We start from the raw sequence: 26,382 nt of genomic DNA on the forward strand, positions 1-26,382 counted from the left end.
GACCTCCAGGGAAGGCAGATGAGCTGGAGATTGAGTTCAATCACCAACGGCCAATGATTCGATCAATCATGCCTATGTAATAAAACCTGGATTCAGAGAGCTTCCAGGTTGGTGAACATATGGAGGTGGCAGGAGAAAGCATGAAAAATCTGCCTTCTTTCCTCATGCCTTTCCCTATGCATCTCTTCCATTTGGCTGTTCCTGAATTATATCCTTTTATCACAACCTGCTAAGTAGAGTAAATAAAAACTTGTGAGTAATTTAAATGTTTCTGAGTTCTGTTAGCCACCCTACCAAATTAATCAAACCCAAGGAAGGGGTCCTTGAAACCTCCAAGCTATAGCTGGTAGGTCAGAAGCCCAGATGGTGTCTGGAGTATGGGATGAGGAAGGGATGCAGTTCATAGAAATGAACCTTTAATCTATGGAATCTGAGACTATCTTCAGGTGGTGAAAATTGAGTTGAATTGTAGGACACCTTGCTGGTATTGGAGAATTGCTTGGTGTGCAGGGAAAAAAACCTACTCATTAGAAGTGGATGCAGAACATGTAATCTCTAATTCCCCTTAGGTTGTGCTAAGTATAGCATGAGGCTCAGTAGATACCCAAGACTGAGCTATGAAGTATTTCCTTTCTTGGTGGGTGGTACAAGTGGTGACTCTTTTCATATTAAAAAGGGTCTGTTAGGCAGAGATAGTTGCCCTCTTGATGTACTTTCCCTTAAGATGATGATAAACCTGGATACTATGGAAAACAATGTCTGGAGATCTTGGATGGTGTGTAGGTATGAACCAAGGCCTTTCCTGGAAGTCAGGGATCCTGAGTAATACTCTAAACCCTCCTGAACAAATCTTTCACTGTTGTCTATGCTTTAGTTCCCTCCCCACGTCCACCACAAGTAAATAGATACAGAATGCTTCTAGTTTGTCTTAGTCAATATACTGTGAGTGCTTTAAAGGTATCATCTATAAATATCCTAGAGATTTATCTTAACCCACTCTGTAAGAGTATGGAAAGCTACTAGGTGCAGAGCCTGTCTTGGATCAGCGTTTATTTAACTCTTCAGAAAGCAGTAGATGGAAAGAGATACCACAGTGAGGTATTTCTGAGATACCTCAGAAATAAAATGTAAGCGGGACTCTAGCCAAAACAGTCACATACTCCTTTTAACTTAGGTGTATGGAACAATTTGCATTTCTCCCAAACCACTTATCCCCAAAGTGCTTTCACACAATTTTCCTTCTGACTGAAAGACCCTTAGACGACTTCTTCCCTTCACAAACTCCAGCTCGTCCTATAAGGCCCACTTCAAAGTTCTCCTTTCTGGGAAGACTTCCTCAAACAGTGTTACATGGTGCTTCAATTACAGGATTTTTTTTTAAGATTGTATTTATTTATTCATGAGACACACAGAGAAAGAGAGGCAGAGACACAGGCAGAGGGGGAAGCAGGCTCCATGGGAGGAGCCTGACGCAAAACTCAATCCCGGGACCCTAGGATCACGCCCTGGACCAAAGGCAGGCGCCAAACCACTGAGCCACCCAGAGATCCCAATTACAGGATTTTTTATATTATATCACCACCTATTAATATCCCTCTCTCCCCAACTCCCAATCTAGACTGTGGGACTATAATGCAAATTTTTGGCAGGTCCAAGCCCGATACAAAGATTTCCAGAGAAACATCTCTGATATTCTTTACACGGTATATCTTCTGAGTATTTGAAGATAATAAAAGGATTTTCTGGCTTTATCCCATAAATAAAGTTGTCATAATGCATTCTGACATTTTAAAAATACATTCAAAGCTGATGAAATGAAGATTTTAGATTTTGGCATTGGAAAAAGGCCTTGAACTTCAGCCAGAGGATTCCCAAGAGAAATAAAAGTGATTGATATTGGAAACGAGGTAGCAAAATGTATTGGACATTCAAGTACTATTTCAAGGTCCATAATCATTGACTTCACTGTCAGAGGGTCAAAATTTCTTCACAGTGGCTCTACAGGTTACAGTTCATCACGGGGTTAGGTTAGAGCAACTTTTCTTAGCCATGGTGTCATGACTAGAACCACTTGAGAGGTGGACTAGAAATAACTTATTACAGATAATGAACTAGTAACATTTGTGAATAATATTTTAGATATGGGGGCACCCGGGTGGCTCAGTTGGTTGAGCATCTGCCTTTGGCTCAGGTCATGATCACAGGGTCCTGGGTTGGAGCCCCACATGGGACTCCCTGGTCCGTGGGGAGCCTGCTTCTCTCTCTCTCTGCCCCTCTCCCTACTCGTGCTCCCTTTCTCTCTCTCAAATAAATAAATAAAATCTTCCCAAAAACTCTCAGACATAAAATCACCGTAGGCTTGATATTTCCCTATCAATATATTATCATTATAATTCCCAGGCATCTATTATTTTTTTTCTGAGTTAGAGATGAAAAGTTATAGTTATACAGATAATTCTGTGGGGAATAAACATCAACTGCCATCTACTTTGCCTTGGTGGCCCACTAGTTTTAATAAGTATCACTAGTTTTAACAGCAATTAAACATCTCTTGAAAAGAGTGTCAAAGAATTTTTGAACCTCTTTAATCTCTCCAAGAAGGAATGATTAACAGTAGCATATGCAGCAAAGCGATCACTAAGAGCTGGGAAATGCATATTGCATTTAACAACACGAAGGTCAGTGGGAACCATAATGAGATCAGTTCAGTGCAGCAGTTAAAGCAGAAGACAAATTCAAGTGTTTGAGAAACGCAGTGAAATTTCTTATACTTCAGAGGCATTAATAGAAGAGAAAGGAAAAAATTGAACTGCAGCCAGGGGAAGGACAAGAGAGTTGTTTTAGGAAGAAAAAGCAAAATAAAGACAAAACAAAACACTGCAAGGTTGAAAAGAAGAAATCAGAGAAGGGGGAACCACTCAAAGCTTAAGGTGGAAAAGAAATAAATGAGGCCCTATAAGAAGTGAAGAGGAAAGGGGTAAAGAAGCAAAGATGGGAAGTTTATTCCTGACCTTGAGAGAAGAAATGTTTCGACTTCCTTTTTCTGGTACAGGTGCTGCTGAAGCGAGCACAGCCACGTCCCAATTCTGAGCAAGAAGGAAGGAAGTGAGGGTCAAAGTCAGCACAGTGATTTTGTACCTCAAATGTCAGGGAGTGTACACTCCTGTCTCAAAGCAGAGTCTTTCATCTCCACCTTCTCCTTCCACTCACAGGAGCAGCATCTGTGGACCAACACACCCCAGAAGTCGGTCTGCCTGCACAAATGCCATTTTTCACCACTCGACAGGTCACGGTTGGGTATTTCCCAGCCCTGACCCCCGATGGCCTTGCGGGAGACAGCTGGGGAAGTCGCTTCCGCAGACCTTTGCTGGAAGTGCAGAATTTCAGGGTCTCCTGGTCAGTCGGGCTCTTCCTAAAGCATCTCAGTCAGGCACATACATGGCACGGGGAATGGGACGCAGAGATGTCCTTTTAAAACATTATCCACACAACGGCTTACGAACCGAGGTGCCAAAACACACTGGTACACAGCGAACGGATCACGGCTGTGCTGAGTGATACAAACCCCCTCGAAACTCAGGGCGACTGGACTGGCTTGTCCCCAGGCCATCCCCTCCATCCGTAGGCAGCCTCCTGCGGGGATCCTCAGAGGCTGACACATCTCAGAAGCGCGTGCAGGGGACAAGCAAAATGACCGTATGTGGCATTTGCTGCTCTATCACTCACTAAGCGTGGTCAAAGGGCGGACTCCTGCCTGGATATTAATTTATAGGAGCCAGCTATCTAGATTATTTCAAAATAAATATAGCTATTTTGCGGAAGATGTTTGGCTTTTTAAAGCAGTCACTCAGAACACATCAGTACCAATGGATAGATGTGTCCAATGTGCATGGTGACAAAGACGCAAGCTGCTTCCCTCCGTGTGCCTGCTGGAAGCCCTATCCGCCTCAGCACCACCTTCGACCCTAACACCAGGGACAGGAATGCACCTTCAGAACCTTCTACATAAACTCTTCTAAGTAGCTCCACGAGCCCCTTGGTTTCAGGAGGTCGGATGGGGGCTCTTGGAGGACACTGGGTTTATCAGCTTAAATCTCTGTCATTATACAAGTCAGATACTTCTGCCCCTTTGCCACAGCATGCTCTAACAATGCAAGTGCAACCTGCAATATGTAACTTTATTATTATGTCGAAATATCTGATAGGAAAAGTTTTACAAAAACAAAAAACAAAAAAAGAAAAAAGTTTTACAGAAATGTTATCCTAAGACATCAACATTAATCACATTTGTAAGTAGAAGGAAAACTGTTATTTCAATCATAATTCAAGTGCTATAAATTTTTTATTAGTTTAAATTTTTTATCATATAATTGCAGGAAGAGTCTACTGTCAAACTTGACCATGAATATATTGAAAAAGCTATTATTAAAAAGTCTTAATCAGAAATGGCATTTCAACTGTAACACCTGATGTTAAATTTTTGTGGGCATGAAAGCAAGTTTATCATAAAAATTTGTTTAAGTGAAAAGGGAGGTGGGTGGGGGTTGGGGTGACTGGGTGACGGGCACTGAGGGGGGCACTTGACGGAATGAGCACTGGGTGATATGCTATATGTCGGCAAACTGAACTCCAATAAAAAAAAACAGCAACTAATAAAGAAAGCCATAATTTCCTACTTGGAAAAAATAAATAAAATTTTTTTTAAATTAAAAATAAAAAATTTTAAAAATGTTTTATTTATTTATTCATGAGAGACACAAAGAGGGGCAGAGATACAGGCAGAGGGAGAAGCAGGCTGCTTGCGGGGAGCCCGATGTGGGACTCCAGGACCATGCCCTGAGCCAAAGGCGGCTGCCCATCCACTGAGCCACCTAAGCATTCCTATCGTAAAAAATTTTTTAAATGTTTTATTTATTGGGTTTTTTTTTTAATATTTGATACCTCCACTAATGCTTGGTAAGTTCTTCTCTTCTCATAATCATTAAATACAAGAAATAATGAATTTCCCCCCAGGCTTCATACAGACACCTCAAATCCCCTTCGGCTCATCCCTGTGTGCAGTACAAACATCACTTTGCTCTATGCGAACCACGACAATGGAAAACATTGGGAGGTACTGGTGTACGCTGCTGCCGACGGGATGAAAGCGAGATCAGCGGCAAATGCACAAGACACATGTGATGGAACAGGAGTGTCTTCATCAGAACCTCCCAGGGAAAGACACACCTTTCTCTATTCGGAAATGAAAGAGAAGTCCTGAGATTTCTGGAATGGGTTCTTCCTTCAATTCCTAAACAATGCATCACCATCTAAGTCATTTCGGTGTCTTAGGCGCAGTCTGCTTATCTAATACGCGGCACCCCATACGCAAGCCGGGAAGAATGAGAAAGAAACTGTACTGCAGACACGTACCCGCTGTGCCAGCCACGAGGGGCCAGGTAGCCCAGAGCCAGTTCCGAGCGGTCCAAGATGGAAAAGTTTCCCAAGGAAGGTCTGGCTGTACTGGAAGCAGCTTTGCACAAAGGAGGCCCCAGAATGAGCAGACCTGCCTCAAGAGAGCAACTTAAAATGCAGCTCACAGCAAATGAAAGCTCCCCACCTAAACTCAGAGCGGGCAAGCCCAGGCCGAAGCCAACAGAGAGGCCTCAGATCTCTGCTTATATAATTTCTTGTGACTCCGAGATCAAGTAAATAAATAATAGGCAATAACTGACTCCGTTTGGAGCCATTTAAAATGATTGCCTCCTTCAGCAGCCCCGTGGAGCGCCCGAAACGCAGATAGGACCTGACAGGAGTGACGGGCAGGCCCAGAGCTGCGCGGTTGGCGGGAAGGCGGCTGGCCCAGAGAAGCACAGGCGAGGGCGCCCAAGCAGCTGCCCGAAACCCCCAAAGCTCCCTCCATTAACGCTGTTTTCAAATGCCGACAGCGTTTCTGTGAACTATTAAGGGTAGACAGCGTTACCTAATGAGGCTGCTAAATGCAGTAGCCGTGGGCTTCTCCGCTGCCACGGTGCAAACCAGGCCTCGGTGAGTCCGTCAGGGCTCCTACCTGCAAGGGGGTCGCTGGGTCCGGAGCCACAGGGAAAGGCTGAGGGCTCCGCCTTAACCATCTCTTTGAAAATACGAGTGGATTAATTGCCGTCATTTGCATCTTAGCCATGCAAGCTATGATAATGAGGCGCTCCACTGGAGCCCGTGCCTCGGGCTAGACGCCAGGACCTGAGGGGCTGCAGGAGGCCGGTCTTGGCCAGGATCACGGTCCTGAAGAGCCTCAGGACAGCTGGGGAGTGGCTCCTAATTGGGGCGGATTCCTCACCGCAGACCAGCTAGCCTGGGTCCTATTCCTAACTCTCAGAAACTTTTACGTGCCAGAGTTGGTTAATCAATGTGTTGCCACACACTGATAACGTTTGGGTGAAACACCATTTGATCGTGATCAGACCTCAACTTATTCATTTATAAGGCTCTACCAAAATATAGGTGTCAAGGGCACCTCGATTCGAGTCCAGTTTTCCCACTATTAGGAAAAAACCTGCTTTGTTCTCTATACAAAAATAATGATATCCCTTAATATTCTTTAAGCAGGATCCTTTTAATTTTCTTACATCTTAGGGTTTGGAGGTATATGTTTATTAATCACTCCACTGGAAAGGAGATTGCCTTGTGCTAATGCCTTCTGTTTTTTCCCGTTTTTTTTTAACTGAAATATAGTCCACATACAATATTATATTGTTCCAGGTGTACAACAAAGGGATTGGTGAGTGTAATTACCATCTGTCGCCATAGGACATTATTACAATGTACAACTGCTTTTTTAAAATATCAATTGTATGTTTCACAAAGCAAGTGGTATAAAAACTAGACCGTATTAGTGTTGGAAGATTAAAAAGTGAAAAAAAAATCTACCAATGATTTGAACAATTGGCCAAAACAATGTTACTTAGCTAGAGATTTCAAAATATTAGTTCTCCTCATCTGGAAATGGGGGAGCTGGATAGCCTCCTTTTAATTGTTTTGAATATTTCCATTCATTAGACAAATTTTAATAATTGTTTAACCAGTTGCAACTGTGTTGCATTAATCACAGCAGGACTTGGGGGAAAGAATTTGAAGGTGAAGCAATACCCTGGGATTTTGTTATTGTTGGGAAGTAAGGATGGTTGTTTGCATTTCCTCTTACTTTTTAAGAAATTTTTTAAGACTTCTAAATTTTATCCTCTTTTCTCTTTCCTCCTTCCTGTCCTTCCCCTTCCTTGTTTTTTCATCATTGTTGTTCTCTTACCTCCTTACCAATAATTATTCTTGATAGGATTCAGCTGCTTCCGGCAAAAAGCCATGTATCTAGAGGGCCAACAGAAACAGCTACAACCAGGAGTCCCTGGGTGGCTCAGCGGTTTAGCGCCCGGCTTTGGCTCAGGGCGTGATCCTGGGGTCCTAGAACCGAGACCTGCATTGAGCTCCCTGCATGTGGAGTATGCTTCTCCCTCTGCCTGTATCTGTGTCTTTCATCAATAAAGACGAAGACGAAGAAGAAGAAAGAAACAGTAACAACCAGAAGTTAGGTAACATTAGCTTCTGAGTTGTGCCTGTAGAATTTGAACTCAGGTCGCCTTTTTTTGCAGTGCCTTGGCCCTCTCTGCTTCTTCTCTTTTCCTTTTAATTGCTTTCAACTTAGCTCCAATACCACTTACTTCCTGTATTTGTCCCTCTAAGAGAGTTTGTGTCATGGCAGTTTAGGAAGACTGAAATGATACGGAAGAAAAAAAAATCCTCTTACCTTCCTCTCTCCACACAAGCCTTTGTTGTCATGCCCTGTGGATTCTTGAATGATGCTGTTTGTAATGCACATCAACAATACTTCCATACCCATATATTCAATTCACAAAGAACTTTTGTGTGTATTGTCTAACATAAATCACCTTTAATGCAAAAAAGAGAAATGTTGGGGATCCCTAGGTGGCGCAGCGGTTTGGCGCCTGCCTTTGGCCCAGGGCGCGGTCCTGGATATCCAGGATCGAATCCCACGTCAGGCTCCCGGTGCGTGGAGCCTGCTTCTCCCTCTGCCTGTGCCTCTGCCTCTCTCTCCCTCTCTCTGTGACTATCATAAATAAATAAAAATTAAAAAAAAAAAAAAAGAGAAATGTTACCCAAAGAATGGTTGTTTACAAGTTGAAATTTTGTGATGAAACATTTCATCAATGCTTCAAGGGTTTCTGCTACCCAATTAAGTTTGCCAGACTTAGCAAATGACAAGACACTCACTTAAATTTGAATTTCAGACAAACAAGTAATCCTTTTTTAGTATATGTATATCCATGCAATATTTGGAACATATTATACTAAAAAATTACTTGTTTATCTGAAATTTGAATTTAACTGGGCACTCTGTGTTTTACCTGGTAACCCTATTGGTAAAGAATAACCTAAAAATCCTCTTCTAGGGACCCCTGGGTGGCGCAGCGGTTTGGCGCCTGCCTTTGGCCCAGGGCGCAATCCTGGAGACCCGGGATCGAATCCCACGTCAGGCTCCCGGTGCATGGAGCCTGCTTCTCACTCTGCCCGTGTCTCTGCCTCTCTCTCTCTCTCTGTGACTATCATAAATAAATAAAAAAATTTAAAAAAAAATCCTCTTCTAGCCAGGCTGTTTAGCAAGTAATTATTTGAATAGACAACCACTAGTAAGTAGGCCTCTTTTTTAAATGAAGCCACAGTAACTTAGTAAAGCAGAGATCCTCTTTGTAAAACAATTATGCCCTAATTATTGCCCTTTTTGCGCAATACGCTTCTGAAAGTACTCTACACATTAAAAAGCATAATTTTAAAACAGAATCATCCCCACGTAAGTCTGTTTCTGGCTCAAACAACACAGAAACACGTTGATTAAAAAAAAAAGACATAGGCAGCAAAGAAAGTGATGAATGTCAGTTATCTTAAAAGACAAAGACATTAAAATAAATGATAAAATACTGCCTTTCCCAGACATCATTTTAACCAACCAGAATATAATCGACTCTGTGTATTCTGTTTCTTAAATATGATATATTAAGGTCTTACTCTGTTTTTGGCAGAAGGTATGATATTTATAGGAAATAACCTCAAAGACTGTAGGAGCCAGGTGATTCAGAAATGACAATGCTGTATTTCTGGACATATGACCTGTACGAGGTAGGTCTTAAGAAGAAATCCAGAGCTGCATGGAAATTGAAATTCGCCACGCACAGAGTTAAGGACCACTAACAGAGGCCACTTTACTTACCCTTCATGGTGTCCCTGACCTCTATCTCCATCAATTCGTGCCCCATTGCTATTGTCAGAGAAACAGTTTTCTGTGTGACGTAATGCTGAGTCAGCCCAATGTGAAGCACCCGTGTTTGTCAGGGTCTTATATTCAGATTGGAAAGTTACTTCTGCTGAAATTATTGTTCTAGAATCCTATAAGCACAACTGTCTTGGAGAAGAAAAAACTGAGGTCACATTCACCTCAGACTTACACAGTGTTTAGAAAAAGATATGAGCAGTGATGTTCTCCTAACCCATCCTTGGGAAAGTGCAAGCGCCTCTAGGGTATAAACATGGGCCATGCCCCTCCCTGTATGACTTATAGAATGAGTGTTCTCATAAATAATACATGAAAGATGCTGCAATTGCATTGTTTTGAAGCTGAAGGTCATCAGTATTCTTTCCAAATTATCACAGTGGCGATTCTATTTTCCTAGAACTTGGTTGTTGAAAGAGGTTATTCCAAAATTGTTTGCATCTGTTTAGGACATGAGGCTCATGTCTGACCAACACAAACAACCAAAGGGCAGGTCATTTATTAGAGATAAAACCAGACTACAGGAAAAACTCACAATATTTAGTATTAGGCTATCTTCTCTATGTAACAATATGAGACATAAGGAGCTCTTGTAACGCAGTAGCTCTCGGAATATAAAATCTATGCCTATTCTGACTGACTTTGTTATTTAAATAACAGAGTGTTAAAAATAAAACTTCATCTTTTCCTTTTGTCTCTCTTTAATTCTGTAAAGTTCCAATATGCCTGCTTATGACTCCCTAGGAAAGACAACAATCTCAAACCAACAAAAAAATTACTTAGCACTTAATGAACTTGGCGACATATTAAAGCCTATGAGGGGTAAAAAAAAAAGATAAACAGGGTACGGTCCTTGTCCCCACAGAATTTAATGAGCTTACACTCTAGCAGAGAACTGGACTGCAAAACAGAAGTAACTATACTATAAATTAGAATCAGTGCCCAAACAGAGAAGTAAATAGTTAAGAAAACACATAGAAGGAGAAGTTTAATTTAGGGTTTCCAGGAAGATAGCTTCTGGGTCTTAGGCAGTGGGTAGGATTTCATTTAGCAGGTTTGGGGGAGAAACAAAAATTCCAAATGTGTGTTAAGTAGTTCAAAAGCATGTAAGTAATAGATGGTGGGAAAGGGGCCACAAAATGGTTGGGTATAGGATGGCTGAGAAAGAACAGGAATGACAGGTATGCCTGGGTGGCTCGTGGTTGAGCCTCTGCCTTTGGCTCAGGTCATGATCTCGTGATCTCATGATCCCGGTCCTGGGATCGAGTCCCGAATTGGGCTCCCTACATGGAGCCTGCTTCTCCCTCTGCCTGTGTCTCTGCCTCTCTGTGTCTCTCATAAATAAAAAAAATAAAATCTTTAAAAAAAGGAATGATAAATTTGAGGATAAATCATAAATAACAGAGTGCTCATTGTGATAGACTTCTAGTCTGCTTTTGTTTTGTTCTGTTGTTTATTTTTTGCTTACCTAATAGCTGCTTCCAGTGTCCATTTTCCTTATTCTGGCAACAGCATCAGATTTTTTCTTGAGAGAAGCCAGTTGCTGTTCCAGTAGGGCTAAAGACAGCAGAGAGTATGAAGAAAAGAGGTCTAGGACAGAGCCTTGATGTATCTCAGTGTTTCATAACCACATGGAAGAGGGCAACCCATACAGGAGGCAGAGAAAAGATGGGAAAAGAAGTAGGAGTGGGCTGGCAAGAAGAAGGTGAGGAACTCGACTGCCAGAATAGACAATTTTTCCAAGTTTTTAAGGGAACTTAGCTGTAAAAGAAAGATGACTGATGAGGCAGGGAAACAGAAGGAAATGATGGATCAAGTGAAGGCTTGTTTTTAATTGGAGGTACTTAAGCATGATTAAAAATTGATGGAAATAATCTAAGAGAAGGGTGACGATGCTTGAGAAAAAGGAAATCATACTTTAGATCCTGTTATCCACCGCAGACTGCAGAAGTACTACTGACCCATGTAGTAGGCTCTCAGATTTTCTCAAATCCCATCAATTAAACCAAACAGCAGAACAGTTTAAACAATAAATACATAAACAAAAAGAGAAGAGAAATAAACAGCGTGGGATTCCTGGAAGGTGGGAGGTGACGTGCTTCAGAGTACAGATTGGCAAGCCCTTGGGCAGGATGGGGATGACAAAGCAGTGCCCACGAGAAGACAATGCATACATGTTTGGTACCAAGAAAAGAGGGCATGCTCAGACAAGGAATATTTGCTGTATACTACTATAGCAGGAACACACGTGACATGAAGTTAGGGACCACGGTGGACAAGAGATAAAAGGGGGAAATAAAATTGGAGGGCAGCAATAAGCTGCTGCAGGAACCACGATAGGTTAACTTTCTAAATACAAGTATTTATTTGCACATTGACACGGCATATCCATGAAAGCAGCTAACGGAGGAGACATATTTGCAGATACTTAAAAATGACTCACTCTTGAAAATAGGTTAAGGAAATTGTCAGTAAAAATAATGCCTTTAATCCTCCCACGTTAGACTGGATACACAAAGGTTTCAATGACACACCCATTTCAAAAATGAGTTTTGAAACCAACAACCTAAGTCTGTGTTGCCAACTGGTTAATATGCTCACCCTGAGAGCCACTCATTTATATGAATTACATACACTATGGTTACTGACGACCACACCAAACATTCAAATTTAATCAGTATAAGGAATAAATGGATTGTTTAAATAAATAAATAAATAAATAAATAAATAAATAAATAAATAAATAAAATAATGGCTTTGTCTTTGCTGCTTGGTTATAAAAGCCTTATTCCATCACAAATATTTTAAAGGTATCATAAACAACAATCCACTCACATAAATCAGAGCATATACCTTGCAAAGCAATATCACTGATGTCTATTATCTGGCTGTGATTGATTATCTGCTTATCCCAAACTCATCTAAGTGCCAATCCAGATTGTACACTGAAAGCAGGTTTGGTTCTAAAAATAGGGGGAAAAATTTTTTTTCCAGAGCCAATGCATTAGTGGTCTAGAATTTTTAATTACTCATCTTAAACATATTCACAATCTGAAATAAAAGTAATTGTTAAGTAGTAGTATCTTGAGTAGCCAAGGTAACCTGGGAGACAGACAAGATACCTGCATGATACTTGAGAAGGAAGTTCCTGGTATATGATTTTGAAAGCAGCTTTGTTTAGTTGACATTCAGTAAAGGCAAAAAAAAAAAAAAAAGGATCTACTGAGCATTCCCAGCTTGTGTTTATCTTGCTACGTATCAGTTTTTTATCAGAGCAATCATCTTAACACTAGTTTTAAAAAATTTGTCACTGATTATGTGCTATTTTTACATGTTCTGAATCTTACTATTCTCTTTTGTTTAGATTCTTTAGCCAACCTTCCCGTTCATGATACATTTTCTCATGCATATCTTCTCATCACCAGTCAAAACCCAGTTTAAAAGGCTACCTCCTCCAGAAGCCTGGGTGGCTCAGCGTTTGAGCGGCTGCTTTTGGCCCGGGGTGTGACGCCGGGGTCCTGGAACTGAGTCCTGCATCGGGCTCCCCACGGGGAGCCTGCTTCTCCCTCAGCCTGTTTCTCTGCCCCTCTCTGTGTCTCTCATGAATAAATAAAATCTTTTTAAATAAATAAATAAATAAATAAATAAATAAATAAATAAATAAATAAATAATAAAATGCCACCTCCTCCATGAAGCCTTCCCAAACTTCAATTAATAAATCAACCCCTCCCCACCTCCTCACATGCCATTTTATATATAGACCTGTATCTGCCTCTAGACCTTTTTGCATCCTGAGCACCATTCCTGAAACTGTAATGTCAATAAATTCAAGATTTTAAAAGTCACTAGAATAGAGATAGGCACTAAAATAACTGTAATGACATCTCGAGCAGTTCCTTAATGCTATCCTGGTTATCCATATTTCTTCAGACAACACTCCAATGCAAGCCCTTGGGCTCACCCATCCTGTTTTGGACTCACCCTCACACAGTCCTGTGTTTACAACTTTGTTCTCGTATTTGCACCCACGTCCCAATCTCTCTCACTTTACTCTCTCCCTCTCTTTCTCTCTCTCACCAGAATGTATATTTCTACATTAGGAGACAATGAGAAGTCTGTATTCTCTCCGCTGCTTATTGCTATTTTCAGACTGTTCTTTTTTATCTGCAAAACCCTCTTCCCCTGATGTTCATGGTATGTTTATTTATTACCAGCTTCTCCACCTCCTTGTCAACTTCAATCATCTATTTCCAGACTGTTACCCGAAAGTCATTGATGACTGTAGCACCCAATTCACATGTTTCCTTTCACGTCTTACACTATCATGGGCAACTTCAACAATTATGTGGGAGTGCTTATTTCCACCACCTAAAACACTATCTGTATGTTTAAGCACCTTCCATGTGCTGTGTAACTACCTTCATGAATTATCTTGTTTAATCTTCCCACTTATCCCATGAGGCACATGCTACAATTAAGCTCATTTTAAAGATTTTATTTATTTACTTGACAGAGATGGAGAGAAAGAGAGCACAAGCAGAGAGAGTAGCAGGGAGGGGGAGAAGCAGGCTCCTCGCTGAGCAGAGAAGCCAACATGGGGTCCATCCCAGACCCCAGGATCATGACCCCAGCCAAAGGTAGATGCTTAACTGACTGAGCCACCCAAGCACCCCAAGCCCATTTTAGATATGAGAAAATGGAAGCTTAGATATTCCTACTGGCTCTTGGCCAAGATCCCACAGGTAGTAAGTAGCAGAGCTGAGAGGACAACTCTGGCAGCCTGAACACCACTACCCTCCACCGTCCCTAGACTCATGGAAAAACCGCAGCTCCTTGATTTCCCAAATGCGTTGGCCTCTCCCTTCAGAACAACAAACGCCAGTACCAAACCAGGAGTCTGTGGACCCTGGAAACTGCTCCCGTATGAAATCTTCCAAATCGCATTACACCTTCTCCCTCCACCTCACCTGATTGCTTACCCCATTCCCACATGTTCTTCGACCCCATGGAAATTTCAGTCCTCCTGTTTACCCCACAGTAATCTCCCTTCCTCACACTTTCTAGACCATTAATAGCCCTCTAACCTGCACCTCCAACAAGCTAACCTCCTGTTCTCCAGCCTTACCAGTCCCCAAATTTCTCATGATCCACTTTAATCACGTGCCTTCCCCCTCCTATATCTAGCCCTCACGTTACTGAGACATTCAGCAGCATCTAACTGGGATGCTATCTCCTTACCCTACAGTGCTTGTGGTTGGGATTTCCTGGTTTCTCTATTTCCTGACCTCTTTCTAAGAATCTCTATTTGCCTTTTCTGCCCAACCTTTCGATGTTGGTTTTCAAGCCAGTTTTCTCACCAGCTCTTTTATAATTTTAAAATAATGTTTATTATGACCTATTTTAAGAGCACAGAAAGTACAAAGTGTAAGATGACAAATAAAAAAAAAGGATTGCTCAGATTTGTCAGATCTTTTTTTAGAGAAAGAAATTACAAATACAATAACGCTCCCCCCACCCCGGCATTCCTCATCAATACCATTCTCATACCTCACTTTTAGAGGTAAAACCAGAATCCTGATTTTGGTATTCATCATTCTTGTGCGTATTTCTATAATGTGTGAAGATTTTTAACAATTTATATACACACAAAAAAAAACAATTTATATACACATATAATAATTTTGCAGGTTTTAAAATTTTACGGTATCAGTGCTAAAAAAAAAGAAAAAGAAAAGAAAAAAGAAAACTATAAAGTCCTGAAAAGACATAGAGGAACTTTAAATAAATATTACTAAGCGACAGAAGCCAATCTGAAAAGACTACATACTGTTTGATTCCAAGTATATGACATTCTGAGTAAGGTAACACTGTGAAGACAGTAAAAATATCAGTGGCTCAGGGTGCGATTCCTGAGTCCAAGGATCGAGTCCCGCATGCAGCCTGTTTCTCTGCCCTCTGCCTATGTTTCTGCCTCTCTCTGTCTCTCATGAATAAATAAATAAAATATTAAAAATAAATAAATAAAATTTTAAAATAATAATAAATAAATAAATATTTAGTCATGTTTTTCTGATGAGCTCAGCATAAGATTTTTTCCTACAAGAATGTCTATCATTACCACAAGCAGAAATTAGGTTACATTTACTTTCTAATATTCATAGTATTATTTAATATTCATATCTGGCTTGATAAAATGTAAAATTAATCAACCATTCTGTTCTCCTCCTGAACAATATAAGAACCTAAAAACACTTTAATTTTAATATCCCTATTTTAGCAGTTGTGTTTATTCAGAATTTTAGTATTAACTTATTTTTATATTTCCTATTATCAGTCATAGTTGCATGTGTATATATACATATATGTGTGTACGTATATAAATTATATATAATTTCTTTAGTTAGGGAAATTACATATATAATAAATGTACATTAAATTTTTATGTTTTATAATTATATACTTATATAATTGTGTAGCACTATTATATATTATACATGTATATACTTTGTTACATATATATGACATATATAATTTCTCTAAACTGTTTTCTAGGTTATTTTCTCAAAAATATCTTCCACTTCACTAATTTTCTCTTTAGCTGTGGCTAATATGTTACTTAACCTATCTACTGAGTTTTCTATTCCACTGACTGTACTTTTCATTCCTAGAAATTACTTATTTTTCTAATCTATTTAGTCTTTTCTCAGTGTCTTATTTTTTCTATATTTTCAATAATTTTATGAATTCATTCTTTCCAAAAATTCTTATGATTTCTACCAGATTATTTCATTATTCAAAGTTCTATAGAGTATAATCCTGAGTTTTTTGTGCCCAAAGACTTTTGATGGTTCTTTTTTGGGAATTCCTATGATGTTTTAAGGTACATTAAATGTTCAATATCTTGATTATTTTGGTGATTACATAACTACATACATTTGTCAAATTTACAGTCTGTGAATATACCTCAATGTGATTAAAAATGTTTTTGAACCCCCCCCAAAATTTTTTTGATACAAAGTTTTATGGGAAAATTCCCACGAGATTTTTTTTTTTTTAAATCTCAAAACCAAAGTAGAAGAGTTTACTCGTCTTCTTTCTGTGCCAGTGGGCATTTTTTTTCCCTAATCCACCAGTTGAAGTACTTATATCCATTCAGGGATCCCAAATGGGTTTGAATTTTAATACTCTACTTCACTGGGAACAAAAGCTTCATCTCTTGACCACATGTGTGTTACAACCCAATCATCTAGGTTACTGAAAGCTGCAAAACCTCCACTTCATTCCAGCAGGCAGGCACCACCTCAGCTTACTCATTTACCATTATAATTTTGAGAGAGTCATAATCTAGAAGGAGTGAAGGAAGCTTTCTGCTCCTTCTCTGTTTCTGACTCCTGGAAATACCCATGACTTTCTGAGTGAGTGCAGCTCTGCTCTAGGAAAATGCTGCATTGTATCTTTGATCTGTATGTGTTTGTAGGGGTGTGTTCTCAAGTTTTCTGGTCTGCCATATTTTCCAGGACCAGAACTGTCCTTCTTTCCTATTATTCTATAAACTGTCAGTGAATAGCATGTATTCCCATGGCTTCAACTGTTATTTACAGGTTGATTAACTCCCAAACCCATTTCTCTAGGATTGACATCTCATTTCAGTTCCAGGAATATAATCTATTTCATAGGTAGATATTCCCACTTTAATATCCCATAAAATCTTAAACTCTATCATATTTTCATATTTAAACTTCCTCAAAACTGTATCTTTTTTCCCCAACTGTGACATCACCATCCCATCACTTTCCCATGTCATAGATCTGACAGTTTTCCTCTACTTTTCTCCTTCCTTATCCCATCAATACTACAGTTATATTCCTTAATATTCCCCCAGATGAGTTCCCTCCTCTCCATTCTCACGGCCTTCATGTGTACCTCCCTTGAGAGTCTCCCCAAAACTATTCTCTACAGTTAACAGTCTATCTTTTGGATTTCTACCACAAACAACAAACCCAAATGTCACTCTTCTCTTTAAAACCCAAAATATAACAAAAAAAAGTAAATAAATAAAGTAAAATCCAAAACAATTATCCCACTGCATATATAAGGAAGCCCACATTCCCTAATTTAATGTCACATCCTTTCATGGCCTCGCTTTTTTTTTTTTTTCCAGTGACAACTCCTGTTAGCTCTCTCAGAAGCTCTAGGTTTATTGAACATTTTACTTCCCTAAGTGCAACATGCTCTTTGACACAACCAAATCTTCACACATGAGAATGAAGCTTCTTTGGCCTAGAGATTTTCTGGCATCCTTGTCATCCATGTCAGTTCAAAAAGCATGTTCTCTCTGACATGTTCCCTAACCTTTCAGAACCCTGCCCCAGCCGTCAGGAGTCCCTCTGAACTCCCAGGGTACATGATGCCAGATGCCACTCAACACATTGTTTTGAAAAACTATTTAGACTTCTATCTCCTCCACTATACCATCAATTCCTTGAGGGAAGGGGGCATTGTGTATTATTTATGTTACCGCTCCTAATTCCTAGCATAGTCCCTGGCCCATAGTAAATATTCTGCTGACTCATCAATAAAAATTGTCATACTTGCAATTTAGAAAAGACTACATGATCTCTTGGGTCTCTTCCAGATATAAGATCTATGTTCTTATACCATCAGTCAAGGGTGAAAATAATTTTACCTACAACTATACAGGTAAAATGTGTCTATTCTTTTTCTCTTTGTAAGCCTTATATTATAGGCATTCTGTAATGTACATGTCACTCTAAGTTGTCCCATAGGCTGCCACTTCCAGCTTCGGTCTATTTTTTAGAATTCATAGGGATAAGTGTACATTATCCTCTCTTAAAGCAAATGGCACTTCAGCTTGACCAAGTTTAATGTCCATATAAAAATCAGAAATGCTACAAATTGAGGCATATAGAAACATTTTTCATCTCTCCTTCAGGCTCTGTCTGCCATCTGCATCCTGCATCCCCACTGCTAACCTGCATCTGACCACTTTCAATCTAGAAACCTCATTCTCTGTGGAATACTTGAATCAGAACTAATTATAGCAATAACTAAAATGGTCCTATGAATGCATGCACTGCACAACAAGAATACTTTTACTGGATTACTTAGCCGTGGCATGCTAGGTCTGTTAATGTGCTCTGCCTGGCTTCACTGCAGACCTACTTCAGAAAATGTAAGGCTGCAGTTAAAGTAATAGAAGGCCAAAGAAACCTGAAGAAATAAAGAATCAAATTCATCTCCTTGGGAATATGTTTTAAAACAATCTTCTAATGGAAACAAGGGACTTAAGAGGTTCATTTCAGAGCAGATGTCAAAATGGAGCCGGGTCAGTTTTGAGGTTTTTGTTCACTGGTTGGCTTTCTGCTGCATCAGTTTACTTGAGGTTAGAAGAGCAGCCGGAGACAGCACTCAGAGCAAAAAGTTGTACAAGGCTTTGTGATACTCAAACTCCCTTAATGTGCTGCAACCCCCTGAGAAGGAAAGGATAGAGAACCAGGCCGTTCCCTGGTTCTCTCTCTCTCTCAGTTATAAACGAAGGGCTCTTGCTCCCTGAAGAGCAAATGGAAACTTAATTCAGTATGGTACTGCCAAAGCATCAAAGCAACCAGCTGGGTCTTTAGCTAATTCCATCAAAATGGAAGAAAATATGGGAATAAACAGGCAACAACAGGACAAAGGCTCAAGACAGAGGGCATATAGCATGGCAGTCGATACTTGGACTATGAATCAAAAGGAGCTGGGCTTAAAACTTAGTTCTTCCGTTTAGAGCTGTATGATATGCCCTCTTAGAGCCTTAAGGTCTCTGCCTGTAAGAGAAGAATGAAGCTTTCAACTAAGCTCCAAAAAATTACATTCATCAATAAATTTAAGTTACCTTAACATTTACTCCTCAGTAGTACAAGATAGCAAGTGGTATATGAACAAGAAGTTGGATCTATTATTTCCTTCTTTAATGACTACCATAGAAGAAACTTAATGGACCAATGCAACAAACATCTGAATTGGTTCTCTAGACACTATCCACCTCTTCCTCTGTCTCATCACTTCGCCTTCAATAAACCCTTTTTTTTTAAGATTTATTTATTTATTCATGAGAGACAGAGAGAGAGAGAGAGGCAGAGACACAGGCAGAGGGAGAAGCAGGCTCCCTGCGGGGAGCCAATGTGGGACTTGATCCCGGATCCTGGGATCACGCCCTGAGTCGAAGGCAGATGCTCAACCTCTGAGCCACCCAGGCATCCCTCACCTTCAACAAACCTTCGGTGAATCTAGTCTATCACAGGATTTTCCACTTTATACTATAATAATCATATAAAGTAACATTCCTAAACTGGCATCGTTTCTATGATTTTCAAACATAAGATACTATCATACATCAAATTACCATCAATGCTAAACATGTAAAATGTTACAAAAAGCACTACAACCATGAGAGTTGAAGTTAGGAGCTAAAATCAAATTTAATTTAGATTTTATTTGAAAACATTCTAGTGTTATGGTTCTGTGGCTTTAGAAAAAATACTCATGACTGGTTCTGGTTTGAATAGGTTGACTAGGTTAAAACTAAAACATTTCTCCATTGGTTTGTGGTTAACCGATTAATTTATTGCTTCAGAAACTGAAGTTGGTTAGCTAGCCCCAGGTTTGGGTTCCTGGTTCAATTCAGTTCAAGTTCCTGGCAAGTGTATGATTCCTAATTTATCACGTACTAAATATCCCAACTTCCTCAAAAACCACAAGTCCTCCACAAACCACAAACTCTCTTACTCTGGTAAGATAACAAATGTGCTAGAAAGAGGCTGCCCAGAATACCAACCCAAAGTAGAGCAGAAGGCAGGCAACACCCAGTCTGAGAGCAGAGAGGACCTCTACAATTCTACTTACAGCTGAGGATGGTAACTGAACTGAAATGTGTGCCTTTCTTAGATATTAGAAATCTTTATCTTGGCAACTCTTAACCATATATCTGGACATAAACGCATAGGTCTTTTAGATAGATGTGTGTCATCATTTACAAATAATTGTCTGATTTTTTTCAAATGGATATATTAAGATGCAGACGTATACATTCATATATAACGATTGTATGTATAATGTATGCATTGATGAATTATTCTGTTACATGCTTTCTTTTTTTTTTTAGATTTTTATTTATTTATTCATGAGAGATAGAAAGAGGCAGCAGAGACACAGGCAGAGGGAGAAGCAGGCTCCTCGCAGGGAGCCCAATGTGGGTCTTGATCCCAGGACCCCAGGATCACGGCCTGAGCCGAAGGCAGACGCTCAACCACTGAGCCACCCAGGCGTCCCATGATATGCTTTCTTGTCTAGGAGAAAAATGCATGGAGCTACAGGGGTTACACATCTGGGAGTGTCTCCCACATTTGGGCATAAATTGTATGTGGCAACAGAAAAAATGTGACAGCAGGTACTTTGTTTGGCATTCGTTTATTTCTGTTCATACCATAGGATAAACTTGTTTATGAAGACATGAGAATTTGGGCAGTAGGCTAAGGGTTGAGATACATCCACAGGAACTACAGGTCTTGGATTCCCTGAAGCACTGAAATGGCTAAAAGAGAGTAAGTGAGGCCCATTAAAGCCAATTTGCACTGAGAATAACCAGCTCTAGCAATATCACAGGCACCTTGATAAGATTGGTTGACCTTGGTTAGTGCAAATTTGCATGAGCTTGAGCAATAAGTATCAAAACCAGAAACTTCTCAATACTCCAAATTTAAGTTCTGGAATGTGCAGCAGAAAAGGAATTTAGAGACCTCCTATTTGGGACGCCTGGATGGCTCAGAGGCTGAGCATCTGCCTTGAGCTCAGGGCGTGATCCAGGATCTGGGACTGAGTCCTGCATCGGGCTTCCCGCAGGGAGCCTGCTTCTTCCTCTGCCTGTGTCTCTGCCTCTCTTTCTGTGTCTCACATAAATAAATAAATAAAATCTTAAAAAAAATAAAATAAAACCTCCTACTCTGTGGTCTCTAAATTTAACTGGCCATCAGAATCAGTTGCAGAGCCTTATATAAAAGATCTATTGAGGGAGACAAACCATAAGAGACTCTTAATCATAGGAAACAAACTGAGGGTTACTGGAGGGACAGGGGTGAAGGGATGGGGTTACTGGGTGATGAACATTAAGGAAAGCATGCGATGTAATGGGCACTGGATATTATATTAAGACTGATGAATCACTGATCTCTACCTCTGAAACCAATACATTATGTATTAAGAATTCAATTTGAATAAAATTTAAATTAAAAAAAGAAAAAGAGAAGAAAAGATCTATTGAATAAGAACGTCCAGCGCTGGAAACTAGAAATCTAGGATCTTAGGAAGCACCTCAGGAAATTCCAATGCTTAGTCAGCTTTGGACACCACTGATCTAGTCCATCCTCCTTCTTCCATTTAGAATAATATAACTGAGACAACTCCGCAGTCATTAACAATCATGACTAATATGTGTAAAGTGCCTGCTGTGGACCCTTTAACACACCTTCCCTCTAATCCTTGCAAAGACTCTTAAATTCATGCTGTGAGTTAACAACTTCTGTGATCCCTTCTCTCTAGGAGTTCGACACTATTCTCATGTAGTTTATCTTTGCACGTGCTTTTGATGGACATTATTAGGTTTCCATGTGGTAATTCAGAAAGTCCTGCCATCCTGAAGATAAAGTGATTGAATGGCATTTTTCATCAACATAGGGTTCTCGGGGATGTTTCCTAGGTCCTTCAAGGCAAACACTACACGGTCCTCGGGGCTGCAGCATGCCAAAGCCCGTAATGGTCAAGGAGATTAATGAAGTCTTAGGAAATAAATATATTCATGATTCACACATGAGTATAAGTTACCCAACGCAAACCCGTGGTGCTTGATCACCAGGCACTCTCAAGACCAGGGCTCCCAGATTTCAACCTCTTCTTCCCACCTCCAACCATTTCCACACTGGGCAACATATGGTTTAGATTGATGGGCCCACCCAGAATATTAAGACACTTGGCTTCGTGACAAGATTTTCATACAGGAAATGGTTTGGCTTTTATTAAAAATATCCACAATGAAACAAGTTTAACTCCAAGAAGTTTTGTTGCTGATGTTTTTACTGCTGCTCACTTCCAGAATTTCTAGTAACAAACACTTTGACTTTAACCAAAATCCAAATGAATGTTTGCTTTCTTTATTTAAATTTATTTATTTTTTTAATGTTTCAGTTTTCAAATGACTGTTTGGCATCCTATCGAGAATTCACCTGTTGAGCATAGTTTGCCAAAAGGATAAAATGACAATATCCCTGGCAACATTACCACCAGTTCGTGCCACTGGCCCTAAGCTCTGTACATCATTTCTAAACCCAAATCAAAGCCTCCCAAAGGAAAGTTTTGGGAACATAAAGACATAGCTAATACTCTTGAAAATAGTGATTTTTGAGGAGGTGCCTGACTGGCTCCATGAAAAGAGCATGGGACTCAATCTTAGGGTCATGAGTTTGAGCCTCATGTTCGGTGTAGAGATTACCTAAGTTAAAAAATAATAAATAAATAAATAAATAAATAAATAAATAAATAAATAAATAAATAAAGACTTAAAAAGAAAAAATATTTTTCTAAATTGCCAGAAAATTGAATGGATCATATCACAATCGAGCTAAAAAGTTAGTATCTCCATAATAAATGCCAGGTACACTTCTTGTGATTATTTCATCTCCTTCAGTCAACTATGTCAATGATGTTACCTAAACGAATGGATGTAACAGGAAGGAGATACAATAGATTCTCCTACAAACCAAAAACTTCTAGAGTTGTATTTACAGAAACACAGGTTATTTGGGGAAATTCAGAATCATTAGGTCTCAGCTCATTTTACAGTTTTCCAAATCTATTGATGAATATTCTCACGCATGCTCCTCACAGAAATTACCAAAGGAAGCCATGCCACAGTGGAAGAGGTATACTCTGAGGCAGGAAACTTGAGTCTGAGTCCAGGTTCTCGACTTAACTAGCTGTCTGATGGTTACTGAATCTATCTGAACCTCGGTGTCATTACCTGTAAAATATGCACTGTGGTAGATTAACTTGCTGGAAAGATTAAATGACATGAATACATAAAAATATCTAGGTCAGTTTCCAACTTATATACCTTCTCTCCCTGAAAATCCCAAAGGGTGTTTCTTATCTTCACAAAATGGTTCTAAGATACAAGAAGTCTGCAGGAAAAGCTAGTCAAAAGTATTAAAGAATGATGGAAGACTTTCATGGTGGTACACGAACTAAATTAATGGACTCCATTTCTTTATCCTCTGTATCCACCTTTTTTGCAATGTGACTCTGCAGTTCCTTCTAGGAAAAGTGGAGTGTATTTCCCTGCACCTTGGGCGTGAGACCAGTTGTGTGACTCGTTTTGGCCAATGAGATGTTAGCAAACTTGACTCAGGCAGAGATGTGAAAATGTGCTTTTGCATTTGCTTCGTGTCTGCTCTCTGCCCCTCACCATGGAATATGTCTGGGCGATCCTGCTGGTGATCCAGAGATATGTGGCCTGATAGCATACATCTTAGTCCACAGCCAGCAGCCACCAGACTTAAGAATAAGCCCAACGAAAGCCAGAACAACTGCCCAGCTTAGCCCAGCCAAAATTCCAAGCTCCAGATGCATGAGCTAAATAAATGTTTATTGTTTTTAAGCTGTATTTTTCTCAATGGAGTGTCAGTGAGAAAATTAAGCCCTGGAGGAAAAAATACTTGAGTGAATATTTTCCCCATTCTCCCAAACAGTATATAGTTAATTCATTAATAGATGCCTTAGGGCATTAAGGCTTAACTATCTTCTGCAACTGGATGTTACAAGCCATTGCACTGTGGCTGGTTGTTGGATAGCATAATTGTTAACAATAGATAACACAACCATATATTAAAATGCTCTAAAAGTCATCATTCTTAAAATAATGTGTCACCAAAATGACAGACGAATAGACCAAAATTAAGTATCAAAAAAGTCTGAAATAGGGCACCAGCCTGGCTCAGTCAGTTGAGCATCTGCCTTCGGCTCAGGTTATGATCCTGGGGTCTTGGTTTCTAGCCCAATGTGGGGCTCCTTGCTCAGTGGGGAGTGTGCTTCTCCCTCTCTCTCTGCCCCTCCCCCTGCTTGTGCTCTCTCACCCTGTCTCAAAGAAATAAATCTTTTTTTTGAAGTCTGAACTACATATAAAATACAAAATAAAAGCATTTTAAGAAAGAAATAGAGCACTCATTGTAGTCTGTTGGGACAAGTGGCCACTATATGGAAAACAAAAACCTCACTACCTGACATCTTGCCCTCAGATACACTCCATACGGTTAAAAACTTAATATTCTTTTAAAGAAAGAGCTATAAAAAAATAAAAAATAAAAACAGTTATATTATTAAAGAAGAGATAATAATTCATATCATCTTCCATTGAGAAAAGCCTTTTTGAGCATGATTACCAATAACAGAAGCCATAATACAACGATGGGTAGATCTACATAAAATTCAAAAACATCAGTGCATGTTTCAAAAGCTCTGGCACAAAATTTTTATATTTTGATACACAGTTAAAAGGTAAACATAGGGGATCCCTGGATGCCTCAGCGGTCTGGCGCCTGCCTTTGGCCCAGGCGTGATCCTGGAGTCCAGGGATCGAGTCCCATGACTGGCTTCCTGCATGGAGCCTGCTTCTCCCTCTACCTCTCTCTCTCTCTCTGTGTCTCTCATGAATAAATAAATAAAATCTTTAAAATAAATAAAATAAAATAATAAAATGTAAACATAAAATTTAATTTGGTAATAGCTATTAGCTGTGTATATGCTTTTGTAGCAAATATTTATTGAGCTTCTTCTGTATGCCAGAACTATGTATCTGCAGATTCAATAAAAAGCAGAAAAAAGAAAGTGGGAGGGAGCACAACCCCTAGTCTCACAGCACTTAGAAGTTTCCTGAAGGAGCCAGTATGTAGGCAAGTAAATAACTACAAGAGAGCATTCCAGTAAGAGGAAACTTCATGTGCAAAGATCCTGTGGGGGATGGAATTTGCTGTATTCCAGAGACTGAAATGAGGCCCAAGCAACAGGAACACAGCAAACACGTGAGAGACTGGCTCAAAATGAGCTAAAAAGGAACACAGGGGTCAAAAGCTGCAAGGCCTTGTAAGCCTGAGAAAGACATTTGATGTTTATCCTAAAAATAAAGAAAATTACTACTTCATGGGATGAGCACTGTATGTTACACTGTATGTTGGCAAATGGAACTTAAATAAAAAGGAATGGGGGCGGGGCCTCCGGGTGTCTCGGTGGTTGAGCGCCTGCCTTCGGCCCAGGACGTGACCTCGAGGTCATGGGATGGAGCCCCCCCCCCCCCCACTGCGCTCTCCGGTGGAGCCTGCCCCTCCCTCTGCCTGGGTCTCGGCCACTCTCTGTGTGTCTCTCATGAATAAATAAATAAAATTTTTAAAAAATAAAAAAACAGAGAAAACCTCGAGGGCGCTGCTGCCCCAAACCCACGAGGGACACGTGCCCACACGCCCCACGGACGCCCGGAAGCCCTGTATATTCTGCGCCGGCCTCCCTACAAGGTCTAACGCATAACGGGGCGCACGGAGAGGTTAACGGCGATGACCAATCAGCAACTAGGGCCCCCTTACCAAGGCGCGGCGGGAAGGGCTCTGCGGGCCTGACCTCGGCCTTTCTCTCCAACTATGACGTCAAAGTCAGCCCCCTCGTGACGACGCCAGACGACGGAGTGCCTCCGTGAAGGATGACGTGACCGGAAGGACGCCCGCCGCGCGCCGGAGCTAGGCTGCTATTGGCCGGCGGATGATTCGTCAGAAGGGGCGGCGGGGCTTCCAGGCCGCGGGGCGCTGCCGGGAGAGAGGAGCCGCCCGCGGCGAAACTGCGGATACGAGGGAACCACTAAGTAAGTAAGTAAGAAAGTAAGTAAAGTAAGTAAGAAAGAAAGTAAGTAAGTAAGTAAAAGTAAGTAAAAAAGTAAGTAAAAGTAAGTAAGTAAAAGTAAGTAAAAGTAAGT

At 40.3% G+C, this 26,382-nt stretch overlaps 1 long non-coding RNA gene across 7 annotated transcripts in view; it reads right to left on the minus strand.

The window, feature by feature from the left end:
• LOC144316459 (uncharacterized) overlaps positions 1–26,156 on the minus strand; it is a 167,877-nt gene extending 141,721 nt beyond the window's left edge. Inside the window, exons 1-2 of one of the 7 annotated variants that reach the window (XR_013382431.1) lie at positions 26,000–26,152; positions 3,012–3,086 (exon numbers count right to left, since the gene is read on the minus strand). This is a non-coding gene — a long non-coding RNA (uncharacterized LOC144316459). Of the gene's footprint in view, positions 1–3,011; positions 3,087–25,999 lie in introns of all 7 variants that reach the window. The other 6 variants (XR_013382426.1, XR_013382427.1, XR_013382429.1 and 3 more) reach the window with 6 other exon arrangements.
• Between the last annotated feature and the right edge of the window lie 226 nt (positions 26,157–26,382).

The sequence above is a fragment of the Canis aureus genome, chromosome 6, assembly GCF_053574225.1.
Source record: "Canis aureus isolate CA01 chromosome 6, VMU_Caureus_v.1.0, whole genome shotgun sequence".
Taxonomy (NCBI): Eukaryota; Metazoa; Chordata; class Mammalia; order Carnivora; family Canidae; genus Canis; species Canis aureus.